This window comes from Oncorhynchus gorbuscha, linkage group LG23, assembly GCF_021184085.1.
Source record: "Oncorhynchus gorbuscha isolate QuinsamMale2020 ecotype Even-year linkage group LG23, OgorEven_v1.0, whole genome shotgun sequence".
In the NCBI taxonomy this organism is placed as follows: Eukaryota; Metazoa; Chordata; class Actinopteri; order Salmoniformes; family Salmonidae; genus Oncorhynchus; species Oncorhynchus gorbuscha.
The window spans coordinates 60,448,810-60,461,017 of NC_060195.1; the positions used below are offsets into that span (position 1 = coordinate 60,448,810).

The 12,208-nt window shown below is 44.8% G+C and overlaps 1 long non-coding RNA gene across 1 annotated transcript; it reads left to right on the forward strand.

Annotated features, from left to right (window-relative positions):
* The first annotated feature begins 1,489 nt into the window (after positions 1-1,489).
* Positions 1,490-2,015, forward strand: LOC124010797. Its single transcript, XR_006834501.1, has 3 exons — positions 1,490-1,628; positions 1,761-1,798; positions 1,903-2,015. It is a non-coding gene; the product is annotated as an uncharacterized LOC124010797 (long non-coding RNA).
* The last annotated feature ends 10,193 nt before the right edge of the window (positions 2,016-12,208 follow it).

Consider the following 12,208-nt stretch of genomic DNA (forward strand, 5'->3'; position numbering starts at 1 on the left):
AGGAGGGACTGGTGCTTATCACAAAATAGATGGCATCATGAGGTAGGAAAATTATGTGGATACATTGAAGCAATATCTCAAGACATCAGTCAGGAAGTTAAAGCTTGGTCGTAGGTGGGTACTCCAATTGGACAATGACCCCAAGCACACTTCCAAAGTTGTGGCAAAATGGCTTAAGGACAACAAAGTAAAGGTATTGGAGTGGCCATCACAAAACCCTGACCGTAATCCTATAGAAATTGTGTGGGCAGAACTGAAAAAGCGTGTGCGAGCAAGGGGGCCTACAAACCTGACTCAGTTACACCAGCTCTGTCGGGAGGAATGGGACAAAATTCACCCAACTTATTGTGGGAAGCTTGTAGAAGGCTACCCGAAACGTTTGACCCAAGTTAAACAATTTAAAGGCAATGCTACCAAATACTAATTGAGTGTATGTCAACTTCTGACCCACTGGCAATGTGATGAAAGAAATAAAAGCTGAAATAAATCATTCTCTCTACTATTATTCTGACATTTCATATTCTTAAAATAAGGTGGTGATCCTAACTGACCTAAGACGGGCCATTTTTACTAGGATTAAATGTCAGAAATTGTGAAAAAGTGAGTTTAAATGTATTTGGCTAAGGTGTATGTAAACTTCCGACTTCAACTGTATACATTACATGCAAACTCCAGATGTTTGGTGAGGTGTGACTTTCGTGTGTCAGTTTCAGGGTCACATGGTGAAATGGGGGACATACATTGAACTCCAGCGCTCTGGGGTCGACATCACCTCCCTGCTGAAGAGGGGCCACGAGCCCCAGGAGCAGAGACTGAAAGCCGCTCGCTGCACCCTCTCGCACAATTCAGTGGTCTCTCACACCACCTCCATACGCTCTGTTAAAGATGGAACTGAACAGTTTCCTGTGGGCCTCCCCCACTTCCGGTTCATCCCTTAGATACAGTCGCTGGGAGCATTTACACCCTGTGTCCTTGATTATATTTTGTAGCAAAGCAGTGAGTGAAGAAAGTTACCTGTGTTTGCTCTTTTTGTCCACAAGAAGGCAGTGCGTACAAACTTTTAGTAGAAGTTTGCCAGACACAGCAAATTCTGTCACAAGCAATATCTCAGACAGCACTGACAAGATTCTGACGACACTTGGGTGAATGATGTCTTGCCATAGAGATTCAGCATTTACACAATTACACTGATTTGGCCCAAGGCAGTAGCTATATGAAATTCTTTAGTAACACATAATATATATTTTTTGCCACAGCAAAGTCATACTTCCCTTAAAAAAAAGTTCATTTGTATCTTGTTGACATGCTCAGATTCCCCAACACAGGGGTTGTGTAAATTCTCAACGTCCCTCGTGCTTGAACCTCTGCAGAGTTTCTCCTACACAGAGTGCACAGAATGACTCACTTTGCACAGTTATCATGCATCATTTTATTTGCAATGGCTTTAATGAATAGCCCCCATTAAATCCTATGATGTTTGTGTAATGCAGGCAGAGCCTGTCCAGACAGTAGTCGAGGAGAGCCGCTCGGAGGGGACCATCGGCGTCGGCCTCTATGTCAAGTACCTGAAGGCAGGCGCCAACATCCTGGTGTTGATAGGAGTTGTTTTACTCCAGTTCCTAGCTCAGGTAATGACATCATAACCCCAGTACAACTACATGGTCAAAAACAGAAGTAGTAGTGCGTGTGGAAGAAACTCAATCTGATGACGACTTCATTAAATGATATAGGTCTACTAACATATGTTTTGTTGTGTGCAGGCAGCATACATTCTACAGGACTGGTGGCTGGCATATTGGTAAGACGTTTTAATTTCACTGTTCATTTCCAGTCATGCAACTGTCATGTTACCCTTTTAACATGCTGTGTTGGGACTGGCTCTGTCTCCTCTGTGATTGACAGGGCAGGAGAGCAGGAGAAGCTCAACGTTAACGGCACTGTGACCGTCCAAAATGGTGTCAACGTCACTGAAGAGCTGAGCCTGCATTTCTACCTCGGCATTTACGCAGGTTAGACACCGTGGAAACCCTACTCTGGAAATTGTTTTGCTTTCCTACTAAGGAAATTCTCAATAACAGCATTTTGGCAGTTAAATGAAACAGTAAAAATAAAAGTAATATAAAAAGCAATTTAGTAATATGGTTTTTGAACACTAATTTGTTTACAGGCATGATAGCTGTAATTTTAGTTTGATGCAGCCTGTTGTCAATAAGCCACTTGTCTTTTCTCAATAAGAAAGCCTGTGAATGCATCCAGCTGGTAATTACCAACTTCCCACTTGGTAATTACCAACTTCATTTGGACAGGAATCTGCAAAGTGGTGGAACGGCTTGGTCCAGTGTGCCACAGGATGAGTTGAGTTAAATCCACTGACGCAGTTGTAGGGATTTTCCCCCAAGCTAAAAAAGTTGGGAAACGTTAACTGTCCCTTATTTAGTTTTTATTTTATTTATCATTTAAACGAACATTCAATAACCAATCAATACATTTTTAAAGAAATAACCATTGAGACCCATGGCAATTGATTGTATAATTGTGACTTGACTGATAAGTATTTTTTGCCAGACGACTTGCGTATACAATTTACAAGGACTAAAATTTGAGGACTCTTTCCTTAGATTCACTTGCGTAGCCTATTATCTGATTGAAAGTGTAAACTACGTCATGTAGTTGAGCTGGTACGTTTTTCATTTTTTTTGCAGCAGTTCTAGATTATGATTCATCTGTTTTTGTATAATTCATATCTTAAATGTAGTAATGTGTATTCAAAGTGTAAACTTCAAAGTTATTTAGCCATACCAAATCAATCTCATGTCAAATGTAACTTTTTTTTACAACTTATTTGCACTAGCAGCTTCAAATATATTTACTGCATCTGCTGTAGCCACTGCATCAATGTACCAAATAGGGTTTGCGAATGTCTTCTGAAACTCAATACTCAGGTAGTTTGAATATGAATCCCACTAAATATTTAGTCAAAAGGGCAATTTCTCAGGCAACAATGTTGCAAATACTGTCTGGGAGTGGCCTGAGTGGGAGGGGAAAACTGACAATTGGCTTATTGGCAGAGAGGTTATTCTTCTTATTGGTCTATTAACTCATTTACCGCATGGTGATGTCACCATGGAAGGCCAAAACTCTATCCCAAAATTGCCTGAAATTTCAGCCTGTCTTTTCAAACAGCTCTTACACTACAAGGGCATCATCATTTTCATAATTTCATAGTATTACTCCAATAGTGTGGAGAGGTATATGAAACACAGGAAAATCATGTTTTACTGCACTGGGTTAAGAAATGGTTAGTCATGTAGATTAGAAATGTGATTAGTGATTAGTGAGTAATGTTGGGTAAGGTTGAAAAACAAGTTGTGCGCCGGATTCGAACTGGCAACCTAACCTAGGAAAATCACTTTTGGCTGCACTGGGACTTGAAATGGTGTATACTGGAGCTTTTCTAGCTTGTAATTGACTATGTGCCTTTTTATATTCACATTGATCCTCATCGTCAGGTCTTGTCAGATGAGTTTACATGAATGAATATCACTTCTATTTCTGAGTGATTTAAAGGCTAGATTCAATCTGTAGCGCAGAATATCCCCAGTATAGTATGATTGAAATGTAAAGGTCATTTCTGATTAAGCCGATGTGGCGTTTACCTGGAATACACGAACGCGGGAACATTGCCTTTCAATTTCAATCGCGCTATAGCGTGGAACTTCGGCCATACGGATTGAATAAAGCCCCTAATCGAACATGGTTATACAATTGTAAAATCATCTAATTTCCACGTTGGCATGGTGATATGTTTTTGTGAGGAATGTCACAGGACTAGGCAGGTAGCCTAGTGGTCAGAGCGTTGGACTAGTAACCGAAAGGTTGCACAATTGAATCCCCAAGCTGACAGCGTAAAAATCTGTCGTTCTGCCCCTGAACAAGGCAGTTAACCCACTGTTCCTAGGCCGTCAATGTAAATAACAATTTGTTCATAACTGACTTGCCTAGTTAAATCAACTTAAAAAATGAAAGTAGCACTCATAACAGGGGGATGTCCAATTGTATCCACAGATACTGTACACTTAGGCTTTTGTTCTAACCAATGGTTAGAACAAAACCCTGATTGAACTCATCAAAGACTTCAATCAAGACTTGATTAGTTGAATCAGGTGTGATTTTGTTTGGATAGAACAAAATCCTACCACACTAGCCCTCGGTGGATAAGAAACCATGCAAAGACTATAACACACACACCACCTTCAAGTAATTATCTGAAAGCTGATTCACATTTGGGGCAGCAGGTTGCCTAGTGGTTAGAGCATTGGAATAGTAACCGAAAGGTTGCAAGATCGAATCCCCGAGCTGACCAGGTAAAAATCTGTTATTCTGCCCTTGAACAAGGCAGTTATCCAGGCCATCATTGAAAATAGGAATTTGTTCTTAACTGACTTGCCTAGTTAATTAAATATAAAAAGATATTTGCTGTTCTTGTTAATTAGTTGAACTGGTCTTTCTAAACCCTGTATGCAATACTTTCTTGAAGCACCTTTGGCAGCAATCACAGCCTTGAGTCTTCTTGGGTATGACGCTACAAGAGTGGCACACCTGCATTTGGAGAGTTTTTCCCATTCTTCTCTGTAGATCCTCTCAAGCTCTGTCAGGTTGAATGGGGAGCGTTGCTGCACAGCTATTTTCAGATCTCTTCAGAGATGTTCGATGGGGTTCAAGTCTGGGCTCTGGCTGGGCCACTCAAGGACATTTAGTGACTTGTCCCAAAGCCACTCCTGCCGTTGTCTTGGCTGTGTGCTTAGGGTCGTTGTCCTGTTGGAAGGTGAACGTTCGCCTTCAGTCTGAGGTCCTGAGAGCTCTGGAGCAGGTTTTCATCAAGATTCCTGACTAGTCTCCCAATCCCTGCCACTGAAAAACACCCCCACAGCATGATGCTGCTACCACAATGCTTCACCGTAGGGATGGCGCCAGGTTCTCCAGGCGTGACGCTTGGCATTCAGGCCAAATAGTTCAATCTTGGTTTCATCAGACCAGAGAACCTTGTTTCTCATGGTCTGAGAGTTTTTAGGTGCCTTTTGGCAAACTCCAAGAGGGCTGTCATGTGCCTTTTACTGAGGAGTGGCTTCCGTCTGGCCACTACCATAGAGGCCTGATTGCAGAACTCCACCAGAGATTTTTATTGATTTATTTCACCTTTATTTAACCAGGTAGGCAAGTTGAGAACAAGTTCTCATTTACAATTGCGACCTGGCCAAGATAAAGCAAAGCAGTTTGACAGATACAACGACACAGAGTTACACATGGAGTAAAACAAACATACAATCAATAATACAGTATAAACAAGTCTATATACAATGTGAGCAAATTAGGTGAGAAGGGAGGTAAAGGCAAAAAAGGCCATGGTGGCAAAGTAAATACAATATAGCAAGTAAAACACTAGAATGGTAGATTTGCAGTGGAAGAATGTGCAAAGTAGAAATAAAAATAATGGGGTGCAAAGGAGCAAAATAAATAAATTAATTAAATACAGTTGGGAAAGAGGTAGTTGTTTGGGCTAAATTATAGGTGGGCTATGTACAGGTGCAGTAATCTGTAAGATGCTCTGACAGTTGGTGCTTAAAGCTAGTGAGGGAGATAAGTGTTTCCAGTTTCAGAGATTTTTGTAGTTCGTTCCAGTCATTGGCAGCAGAGAATTGGAAGGAGAGGCGGTCAAAGAAGGAATTGGTTTTGGGGGTGACTAGAGAGATATACCTGCTGGAGCGTGTGCTACAGGTGGGAGATGCTATGGTGACCAGCGAGCTGAGATAAGGGGGGACTCTACCTAGCAGGGTCTTGTAGATGACATGGAGCCAGTGGGTTTGGCGACGAGTATGAAGCGAGGGCCAGCCAACGAGAGCGTACAGGTCGCAATGGTGGGTAGTATATGGGGCTTTGGTGACAAAACGGATTGCACTGTGATAGACTGCATCCAATTTGTTGAGTAGGGTATTGGAGGCTATTTTGTAAATGACATCGCCAAAGTCGAGGATTGGTAGGATGGTCAGTTTTACAAGGGTATGTTTGGCAGCATGAGTGATGGATGCTTTGTTGTGAAATAGGAAGCCAATTCTAGATTTAACTTTGGATTGGAGATGTTTGATATGGGTCTGGAAGGAGAGTTTACAGTCTAACCAGACACCTAAATATTTGTAGTTGTCCACGTATTCTAAGTCAGAGCCGTCCAGAGTAGTGATGTTGGACAGGCGGGTAGGTGCATGTAGCGATCGGTTGAAGAGCATGCATTTAGTTTTACTTGTATTTAAGAGCAATTGGAGGCCACGGAAGGAGAGTTATATGGCATTGAAGCTTGCCTGGAGGGTTGTTAACACAGTGTCCAAAGAAGGGCCGGAAGTATACAGAATGGTGTCGTCTGCGTAGAGGTGGATCAGGGACTCACCAGCAGCAAGAGCGACCTCATTGATGTATGCAGAGAAGAGAGTCGGTCCAAGAATTGAACCCTGTGGCACCCCCATAGAGACTGCCAGAGGTCCGGACAGCAGACCCTCCGATTTGACACACTGAACTCTATCAGAGAAGTAGTTGGTGAACCAGGCGAGGCAATCATTTGAGAAACCAAGGCTGTCGAGTCTGCCGATGAGGATGTGGTGGTTGACAGAGTCGAAAGACTTGGCCAGATCAATGAATACGGCTGCACAGTCATGTTTCTTATCGATGGCGGTTAAGATATCGTTTAGGACCTTGAGCGTGGCTGAGGTGCACCCATGACCAGCTCTGAAACCAGATTGCATAGCAGAGAAGGTATGGTGAGATTCGAAATGGTCGGTAATCTGTTTGTTGACTTGGCTTTCGAAGACCTTAGAAAGGCATGGTAGGATAGATATAGGTCTGTAACAGTTTGGGTCAAGAGTGTCCCTCCCTTTGAAGAGGGGGATGACCGCAGCTGCTTTCCAATCTTTGGGAATCTCAGACGACACGAAAGAGAGGTTGACCAGGCTAGTAATAGGGGTGGCAACAATTTCGGCAGATAATTTTAGAAAGAAAGGGTCCAGATTGTCTAGCCCGGCTGATTTGTAGGGGTCCAGATTTTTCAGCTCTTTCAGAACATCAGCTGAATGGATTTGGGAGAAGGAGAAATGGGGAAGGCTTGGGCGAGTTGCTGTTGGGGGTGCAGTGCTGTTGACCGGGGTAGGAGTAGCCAGGTGGAAAGCATGGCCAGCCATAGAAAAATGCTTATTGAAATTCTCAATTATGGTGGATTTATCAGTGGTGACAGTGTTTCCTATCTTCAGTGCAGTGGGCAGCTGGGTGGAGGTGTTCTTATTCTCCATGGACTTTACAGTGTCCCAGAACTTTTTTTGAGTTAGTGTTGCAGGAAGCAAATTTCTGCTTGAAAAAGCTAGCCTTAGCTTTTCTAACTGCCTGTGTATAACAGCTGCATATCACGGGGGCTGTTCGATGCTAATGCAGAACGCCATAGGATGTTTTTGTGTTGGTTAAGGGCAGTCAGGTCTGGGGAGAACCAAGGGCTATATCTGTTCCTGGTTCTAAATTTCTTGAATGGGGCATGTTTATTTAAGATGGTTAGGAAGGCATATTTTTAAAATATCCAGGCATCCTCTACTGACGGGATGAGATCAATATCCTTCCAAATCCAATCAAATTTATTTGTCACATACACATGGTTAGCAGATGTTAATGCGAGTGTAGCGAAATGCTTGTGCTTCTAGTTCTGACAATGCAGTGATAACCAACAAGTAATCTAACTAACAATTCCAAAACTACTGTCTTATACACAGTGTAAGGGGATAAATAATATGTACATAAGGATATATGAATGAGTGATGGTACAGAGCAGCATACAGTAGATGGTATCGAGTACAGTATATACATATGAGATGAGTATGTAGACAAAGTAAACAAAGTGGCATAGTTAAAGTGGCTAGTGATACATGTATTACATAAGGATGCAGTCGATGATGTAGAGTACAGTATATACGTATGCATATGAGATGAATAATGTAGGGTAAGTAACATTATATAAGGTAGCATTGTTTAAAGTGGCTAGTGATATATTTACATTTCCCATCAATTCCCATTATTAAAGTGGCTGGAGTTGGGTCAGTGTCAATGACAGTGTGTTGGCAGCAGCCACTCAATGTTAGTGGTGGCTGTTTAACAGTCTGATGGTCTTGAGATAGAAGCTGTTTTTCAGTCTCTCGGTCCCAGCTTTGATGCACCTGTACTGACCTCGCCTTCTGGATGCTAGCGGGGTGAACAGGCAGTGGTTCGGGTGGTTGATGTACTTGATGATCTTTATGGCCTTCCTGTAACATCGGGTGGTGTAGGTGTCCTGGAGGGCAGGTAGTTTGCCCCCGGTGATGCGTTGTGCAGACCTCACTACCCTCTGGAGAGCCTTACGGTTGAGGGCGGAGCAGTTGCCGTACCAGGCGGTGATACAGCCCGCCAGGATGCTCTCGATTGTGCATCTGTAGAAGTTTGAGTGCTTTTGGTGACAAGCCGAATTTCTTCAGCCTCCTGAGGTTGAAGAGGCGCTGCTGCGCCTTCTTCACGACGCTGTCAGTGTGAGTGGACCAATTCAGTTTGTCTGTGATGTGTATGCCGAGGAACTTAAAACTTGCTACCCTCTCCACTACTGTTCCATCGATGTGGATAGGGGGGTGTTCCCTCTGCTGTTTCCTGAAGTCCACAATCATCTCCTTAGTTTTGTTGACGTTGAGTGTGAGGTTATTTTCCTGACACCACACTCCGAGGGCCCTCACCTCCTCCCTGTAGGCCGTCTCGTCGTTGTTGGTAATCAAGCCTACCACTGTTGTGTCGTCCGCAAACTTGATGATTGAGTTGGAGGCGTGCGTGGCCACGCAGTCGTGGGTGAACAGGGAGTACAGGAGAGGACTCAGAACGCACCCTTGTGGGGCCCCCGTGTTGAGGATTAGCGGGGAGGAGATGTTGTTGCCTACCCTCACCACCTGGGGGCGGCCCGTCAGGAAGTCCAGTACTCAGTTGCACAGGGCGGGGTCGAGACCCAGGGTATCGAGCTTGATGACGAGCTTGGAGGGTACTATGGTGTTGAATGCCGAGCTGTAGTCGATGAACAGCATTCTCACATAGGTATTCCTCTTGTCCAGGTGGGTTAGGGCAGTGTGCAGTGTGGTTGAGATTGCATCATCTGTGGACCTATTTGGGCGGTAAGCAAATTGGAGTGGGTCTAGGGTGTCAGGTAGGGTGGAGGTGATATGGTCCTTGACTAGTCTCTCAAAGCACTTCATGATGACTGAACTGAGTGCTACGGGGCGGTAGTCGTTTAGCTCAGTTACCTTAGCTTTCTTGGGAACAGGAACAATGGTGGGCCTCTTAAAGCATGTGGGAACAGCAGACTGGTATAGGGATTGATTGAATATGTCCGTAAACACACCGGCCAGCTGGTCTGCGCATGCTCTGAGGGCGCGGCTGGGGATGCAGTCTGGGCCTGCAGCCTTGCGAGGGTTAACACGTTTAAATGTCTTACTCACCTCGGCCAGGTCGATTAGAAAGTCCTGCTCGCTGAAGTGTTTCAGGGAGCGTTTTACAGTGATGAGTGGAGGTCGTTTGACCGCTGACCCATTACGGATGCAGGCAATGAGGCAGTGATCGCTGAGATCTTGGTTGAAGACAGCAGAGGTGTATTTAGAGGGGAAGTTGGTTAGGATGATATCTATGAGGGTGCCCGTGTTTAAGGCTTTGGGGGGGTATCTGGTAGGTTCATTGATAATTTGAGTGAGATTGAGGGCATCAAGTTTAGATTGTAGGATGGCTGGGGTGTTAAGCATGTTCCAATTTAGGTCGCCTAGCAGCACGAGCTCTGAAGATAGATGGGGGGGCAATCAGTTCACATATGGTGTCCAGAGCACAGCTGGGGGCAGAGGGTGGTCTATAGCAGGCGGCAACGGTGAGAGACTTGTTTTTAGAGAGGTGGATTTTTAAAAGTTGAAGTTCAAATTGTTTGGGTACAGACCTGGATAGTATGACAGAACTCTGCAGGCTATCTTTGCAGTAGATTGCAACACCGCCCCCCTTTGGCAGTTCTATCTTGTCTGAAATGTTGTAATTTGGAATTAAAATTTCAGAATTTTTGGTGGTCTTCCTAAGCCAGGATTCAGACACAGCTAGAACATCCGGGTTGGCAGAGTGTGCTAAAGCAGTGAATAGAACAAACTTCCGGTTGGAGCGAGTGGTCGCATCTGCACGTCGCTCCAACGGGTAGTATAACTTTTTCATTATATTTCATTATATCACAACGGTTTGATTTGTCTTATCTTAGCAATTTCTTCTCAGCTAGCTACATAGCCGTCTTTGTATCAAAGATAATTGCGTAATTATCGTATTTCGCCGTCCTAACGTAGTCTTCACTAGCCAGCTAGCTAACGTCCACTGATTAGCTGCACTGAGAAACTATTACACTCAACTGAACGACTTGATTAGTTTAGTGTTAGCTACCTACATAGCTGTCTTTGCTGTCTTCGTATCATCGTATCATCGTATCCAAGATAATTGTGTTGTTTAGGTTTAGAGTGTGTAGTCTTAGAGTGATTATCTTAATTTACCGAGGTTAGCTAGCCAGCTATTTGTCGTCCTTAACGTAGGTGACTCTGCTAGCTAGCCAACAGCTAGCCAACGCTAGCCAACGTCTTCTGTATAGAACTCAACTACCCGGTCGCATTCACAGGTTGTATCACATTTTCACTTCATTTCATTACAGTACAACGGTTTGATTTGTTTGATCGTAGCTAGCTACTTAGCTAGCTACATAGCCGTCTTTGTATCAAAGATAATTGTGTAGTCTAGAGCGATTTTCTAGGTTCGCTAGCCATCTATTGTCGTTCTTTTAACGCAACGTAACGTAAACAACACTGCTAGCTAGCCTGCTAGCCCCCGAATAGCAACACTGCAGAAACTATTACACTCAACGGAACGACTTGATTAGTGTAGTGTCAACAACGCACCCACTGCCAGCTGGCCTACTTCAGCAGTACTGTATCATTTTAATAATTTTAGTCAATAAGATTCTTGCTACGTAGCTTAACTTTCTGAACATTCGAGACGTGTAGTCCACTTGTCATTCCAATCTCCTTTGCATTAGCGTAGCCTCTTCTGTAGCCTGTCAACTATGTGTCTGTTTATCCCTGTTCTCTCCTCTCTGCACAGACCATACAAACGCTCCTCACCGCGTGGCCGCGGCCACCCTACTCTGGTGGTCCCAGCGCGCACGACCCACGTGGAGTTCCAGGTCTCCGGTAGCCTCTGGAACTGCCAATCTGCGGTCAACAAGGCAGAGTTCATCTCAGCCTATGCCTCCCTCCAGTCCCTCGACTTCTTGGCACTGACGGAAACATGGATCACCACAGACAACACTGCTACTCCTACTGCTCTCTCTTCGTCCGCCCACGTGTTCTCGCACACCCCGAGAGCGTCTGGTCAGCGGGGTGGTGGCACCGGGATCCTCATCTCTCCCAAGTGGTCATTCTCTCTTTCTCCCCTTACCCATCTGTCTATCGCCTCCTTTGAATTCCATGCTGTCACAGTTACTAGCCCTTTCAAGCTTAACATCCTTATCATTTATCGCCCTCCAGGTTCCCTCGGAGAGTTCATCAATGAGCTTGATGCCTTGATAAGCTCCTTTCCTGAGGACGGCTCACCTCTCACAGTTCTGGGCGACTTTAACCTCCCCACGTCTACCTTTGACTCTTTCCTCTCTGCCTCCTTCTTTCCACTCCTCTCCTCTTTTGACCTCACCCTCTCACCTTCCCCCCCTACTCACAAGGCAGGCAATACGCTCGACCTCATCTTTACTAGATGCTGTTCTTCCACTAACCTCACTGCAACTCCCCTCCAAGTCTCCGACCACTCCCTTGTATCCTTTTCCCTCTCGCTCTCATCCAACACCTCCCACACTGCCCCTACTCGGATGGTATCGCGCCCTGCCAACCTTTGCTCTCTCTCCCCCGCTACTCTCTCCTCTTCCATCCTATCATCTCTTCCCTCCGCTCAAACCTTCTCCCACCTATCTCCTGATTCTGCCTCCTCAACCCTCCTCTCCTCCCTCTCTGCATCCCTTGACTCTCTATGTCCCCTATCCTCCAGGCCGGCTCGGTCCTCCCCTCCCGCTCCGTGGCTCGATGACTCATTGCGAGCTCACAGAACAGGGCTC